This window comes from Zootoca vivipara, chromosome Z1, assembly GCF_965207765.1.
Source record: "Zootoca vivipara chromosome Z1, rZooViv2.hap1.1, whole genome shotgun sequence".
NCBI classification, from domain to species: domain Eukaryota; kingdom Metazoa; phylum Chordata; class Lepidosauria; order Squamata; family Lacertidae; genus Zootoca; species Zootoca vivipara.
In genome coordinates, this window is record NC_142583.1 from 33,202,166 (window position 1) to 33,208,165 (window position 6,000).

The window sequence follows — 6,000 nt, forward strand, 5'->3', positions numbered from 1 at the left end:
TGTAGGCAAACTAGCAAGGATCCTTTTCTGGAGCCTTAAAATTCAGCATTTGGAGGCATTAAATGAGCTATATTAAATATTCCATCACCTTGACAAACACTAGAGAAATATTTCTGGTTTTTTGAGACGTTTTCATGCATGTTCAACCTTGAAACATGTAAACTGAAACTCAATAGCTCAGCTCTGTTTGTATTAGACCAATGCCAAATCATAACCACACACATTAATACTCATTTGCCACCCATCTGTGAAAACTGTATCAAAACTAGGAATGGTACATTGATTTTATGCTGGTCAGCCCCATCGGCAGTCATATCAGGGCCGGCCCTATGGCTAGGCTGGGTGGTGCAGGGCACCAAGGCGCCAGCCCGCCAGGTGGGCACCGTGAGCTGCGCCCGCCCGCTGGCCGGCCGGTCCACCGCGCAGCTGTGCCCACAGCAACCGCGCTGTGCCTGCCTGCCCGCCCGTGCAGCAGCGCCTGTGGCAGCCGCGCTGCTGCGCCCACCCACTGTGCTGGGAAACAGGGCGGGGGCGCCGGAGGGATCCGGCGCACCCCGGCGCCAGGGGCGCTTAAGACGGCCCTGAGTCATATGCTTGTCATGTGTCCCTCTATGCTGAATTTGGTTAGCCAGTCATGATCATAGCTGCCAACTCTCCCGTATTCCACAGGAAACCCCCGTTTTTCTTGCTGTTCTCAGCTGAAAAAACTGAATTTTTTGTTTTCTCCCGGTTTATTCCGGTGTGGTGGCCATTTTGGAACTGGGTGGAGCATGCTCAGAAGCGACTTTTGATGCAGCTCTGCCCAGTTCCAAAATGGCTGCAGTGCGACTTCTGGCGTGGTGGCCATTTTGGAACTGGGCAGAGCTGCATCAAAAGTCACTTCTGAGTATGCTCCACCCAGTTCCAAAATGGTGGCAGCGCTACTTCCGGTCTTCTACTTCCGGTCTGGTCCCTTATTTCTCCCACAGGAACTTGGTAGGTATGGTCATGATGCTATTGCCTGGGGAAACAGAGATGACCCCATGCCATGTGCAAACTTATCACAGCATGTATGCAATCAGTTGGTGAGGCAGTTACTTCATTTTGCCAAGTAAGGAATATATTATCAGTCCATCACTTCCTAGGATTTCTGGTGGCTGTCAACTATGTTAGCATTGTCCTCAGCACCTGACAAGATGGTAGCTTACATAGATCCATGTTGTTATCACTTAGCCAACACTGTGCATCCCCCAGATGTTGGACTTGACTTTCATGAACCCCAGACATCATGGAACAAGACAGTGAGAATTGTAGTTCAGCAACATCAAGGGGTCAGCATGTTGACCCACACCTTGCTTAGCATATGATCATTTGTATTTGCCCCTTGCTTCCATATTATAAAGTTCAGGTTGTGAGATGTAGGAGACAATTCAGAATGAGACACATAAATATAACAAAAAATATTACCCTTCCTGAATTTAGACAGCAATATTATGAAGGCATTGTTTGTTTTCAAGACCTCAGGGGATCATATTCTACCCACTCTTTTTAGACTATTTATGGATTGTTGAATCCATTATAATCCCTTCCCGAACTCATGACCCCTTAATAGCAACCATTAAAGCTCTGTGTGAGATGGGCACTCTCAGCACCTTTAAAGCTATTTAACATTGCTCCTTGAGAATTGAAATCCTTCCAGACAAAATCTGGCAAGTTAATTATCTAATATTTATTGCTAGAAATAAAAGAATGCAGTGTAATAAAAAGGTAATTGGGGGATTCCCTTTGAGTCAATAATCTTTGCTCAAAATAAAGTGCTGTAAAATAGCAAGAATAATAACAAGATTATTCTAGTCCGATCCTTTAACTCTGGTGTGTTAAAGTTTGTCAGAACCTGGTGGTTTACTCACTTAAGCAGATGCAACATTGGATTTCATGGATGCAACTAATAGCATTATCCAAGCAACACAGAATTCATAAGAAAAGATATCAATGAAAGTGGGCAGGATCAGTCTTATAGGTGGTGGTGAGATGCACTGTATCCAGATCTCCAACTTAAAAGGACCAAGCAGGCAAAATGATTTATAAATGTTGGCTATAACTGAAACTCAGTACAGTAAATGTGCACAGACATCAGAACATAAGAAAAGTTCTTCTGGGTTAGACCAAACGTCCATCTAATCCATGATCTTTTCCTCCAGCTTAGCCGCCCAGATTTTTTGAGAAAGCCCACAAGCAGGGCCTGTGCATGTAGACCTTTCTGATATTGCCAAGAACTGGTGTTCAGTTGAACATTCTTCATCTGGACATTCTTTACTATCATGCTTTTATAGACCTATTCTTCATGGGGTTGTCTAATCCCCTGTCAAAAATCCTCTAAGTGTCGTAGTATCTTATATCCATAAAAGGTAAATGGGCCCCTGACCATCAGGTCCAGTCATGTCTGACTCTGGGGTTGCGGCACTCATCTCGCTCTATAGGCCGAGGGAGCCGGCATTTGTCCGCAGACAGCTTCCAGGTCATGTGGCCAGCATGACAAAGCTGCTTCTGGCGAACCAGAGCAGCACACGGAAACGGCGTTTACCTTCCCGCCGGGGCGGTCCCTATTTATCTACTTGCACTTTGATGTGCTTTTGAACTGCTAGGTGGGCAGGAGCTGGGACCAAGCAATGGGAGCTCACCCCGTTGCAGGGATTTGAACTGCCGACCTTCTGATCAGCAAACCCTAGACTCTGTGATTTAACCCACAGCGCCACCTGGGTCCCTCTTATATCCATATCACGTAGTAAATTCCACCAACACAAAAGTACATGAACATGAATTTTATTACGGTCAGAGACCAGCTTGTGAAACACAAATGGAACTACAATCCCAAAAGCAAAACAAACATTTAAAACAATATACAACAATGGATTTTAAATTTTAAAATGCGGAAGGCGTATAAACACTTAAAACTTTAAGATAGACTACCATAGAGAAATGATCCAGAGTCGCCTGTGGATCTGAGTTTGGGAATTTTCTTAACAAACTAGATTGAAACAGGGGATGGTCTGCGCCTACTGATCTGTGCGCAGAATATGGCGACCATCCGGGTCGTCTTCTGATCTTTGCCTAACAGGAGAAGATCGAATTTTTGCTTTACTGGGAGGTCAACAAGCCTCACCAGCAGGGGGTCAATGGTTTCTCTACGTGCCTCGTCGTAAAAGGGATATCTAAAAAATATGTGTTCAGGGCTTCCTATATCCCCCAATGGACAGGCGCAAATTCTCTGGTCATATGGGACTTTTTTAAAGGATCCTTCCAAGACCGGCAAGGGCAGAGCCGAGCTTCTGCAAGTGTAAAAGCCCTTCTTGCATTTTTGGATACCAGAAAAAAGAGATATGCTGCCGGTGCAGCTATATCTCTCTTGATTTCTGCAATTTTGTAGTCGGGGCACCTTAAGGAGTCTTGTTGTGTCTTGTTATCTATAATTCTTTGCCTAACCATAGCTTTTGCTTGGCCCAAGCCCAGACTTAGAAGGGCTTGAGGGGCAAAACCCAGTTTTCTGAAGTGTTCAGGACTGCTGTCTGCCAGCCTGACTGGAACTGGTCACAAAGGATCAGTGGAGCTATACCACGGGGGAGCAGTTTCAGTGACAGCCATTTATAGATTGATGTTAGGCTGATGTGAGCCTCCACTCTCATCATCCCCGTTTCTAGTCTGATCCATGTGTTTGATATTCATCTGGGGACTTGTAGGAGGGCTCTACGGAGTTTGGATTGCACACTCTCGAGGAGGGAGAAAGCAGAGGATGGAGGGCCCAGAAAGGATCCATAAAGGAGCTGTGCCAACTTTTTGGCCTTGTATAATTTTAGGGCCACGGGGAGGAAAAAGGCCCCTTGGGTTCTAAAAAAATTGAGGATACAATTTGCTGCGCCCGCCAGACAGCCGCGCTGGGAAACGGGGAGGGGGGGGCGCTGGAGGGATCTTCGCACCACAGCGCTAGATATGCTTAAGACAGCCCTGCCTAAATACTTATAGTTTGAGACTTGTTCTAGTTTATGGCCTTGGAGTTCCCAGCTTCTAAGCTTTGGTTTTTCCCTGAAAGCAAGAATCTTGTTTTTTTGGTAGTTTATATTAAGACATTCCATTTCACAGTAGGCTGCAAGGTTTCTTAATGCTCTTTTGAGCCCAATGGGTTCTGGATAGAATTACTGCATCATCAGCGTAAAGCAAAACCGAAATATGCCGATTTGCTAGCTTCGGGGGTGGGGTGGAATTCTGGGTTATTGAGAGCAGTTACTAAGTTATTGAAATAAAAATGAAATAGTAGGGGGCCAAAAGGCACCCTTGCCTGACTCCCTTAAAGGTTTTAATGGGGTCTGTTAGGTGTCCAAGGTGGCTACACCTAACTCTAAGAGCTGTATTTGAGTGAAGTGCCTGGATTAAAAACAGGAGACTTTTGTCTATGGTGGTACCCTGAAGTCTGTCCCAAAGTCTAGTTCTAGGGACTATGTCGAAGGCTGCTTTTAGATCTACAAAGGCGGCGTATAGTGAGGCCTGCCCTCCTGATTTGTATTTTTCGATGAGATGTTGTAGCGTTAGACAGTGATCTATCATGTACCTTCCGGGTCTAAAGCCCTCTTGTTCTGTTGCCAGAATGTCTTCATTCTCTAACCATTCTGTAAACTTTTTAAGCAAGTGCTTTGTGTAGAGTTTACTAATCACACTAAGTAAGCTAATCGGCCTATAGTTCGCTGGATCCCCTCTATTGCCCTTTTCATGGAATGGAGTCGTCTATGTAGGTAAAGAGGGTGGCTAGGAAAGGCGCCCACCAACCCACTTGTGCTTTTATCATTTCTGGCATAATGCCGTCTGGGCCGGGGGCTTTGGTCGTTTTCAGTTGGTTTATATATGATTTCACTACTATTACTGAAACTGCCAGTTATAATTCCGTAATGGAGGTTCAGCGTCCTCGTACAAAGATTGGAAGAATGAGACCCAAAGGTTAGGAGGAATTTGTGAGGATAAGGGCGTGACAGCCTTGTGGGTGCCAGAAGTTACCAATTTCCAGATTTTTTTTGGCTTTTGCCGCACTAATTAATTCCAGCCAACATTTTCTGTTATAGGCGATCTTTTGGTGGGTTATTAGGTCTTTATACTCTAAAGACCTAATAACCCACCAAAAAGAGTATAAAGTATAAAACAAAAAAGTATGTACTCTGCAGGTACCAGTTGCTATCAACATATTAGTGTATAGGCCCAGGCTGGTTGAAGGGCCCAGTGGCAAACCTTGGGGTCTCAAATATCAGAGGTACCCTGCACACCACAATTTGGTGCCCCTCAGCTTACCACACTCCATTCTAAATCAAAGTGGTGGTGTCCCCTATGTGCCCCCAAGGCTCAGCTCCCAGACTCTGGTGTAAAGCATATTGTACTCCAAAGATCTTTCTGCCTGTTTTAAAAGAAGAAAACATGAAGTGTTGGTCTGGGAACTAAAGTTCAGCTAGGAATAGCCCACAGACCAGAAGCAATGACACAGGAAATATTGAAAGAAAGGAAGACCATTTTCTTTTTTATTTGCCATTTATGGAAAAGCATTACTGTTTAAAATTGCATGAAGTTAGCTTGACCATAATTATGTGACCTTCAATGATAGCAGAAATTTCTCTTGAGTTGCAGATGTGCTTCTGATTAGCTCAATGTAATGTGGATGGTTTCTACCATGTAATAACATTTGCCAGCAAAATAAATTCAAATGTCAACCCTTTAACATATTTTAATACAGATTTGATAGCAGCTTTCATAATGCATGGTATTCTATGCCTATTGCCATGGGAAAATATTATGGGCTGTCCCATAGCAGTCAAAAATCATTTTCTTGATTTAATATACTTGATACATTTTTTTAAAAAAAAGTCAAGAACTGCACTAGAACTTTTAGGAAGTACCAAATGTGGTGAATTACTAACTTCCCATCAGCAGATTCCTCCAGGATGTGTGGATTGGGCCTGTTTATATCAGAATTTTCAAACATCTAAT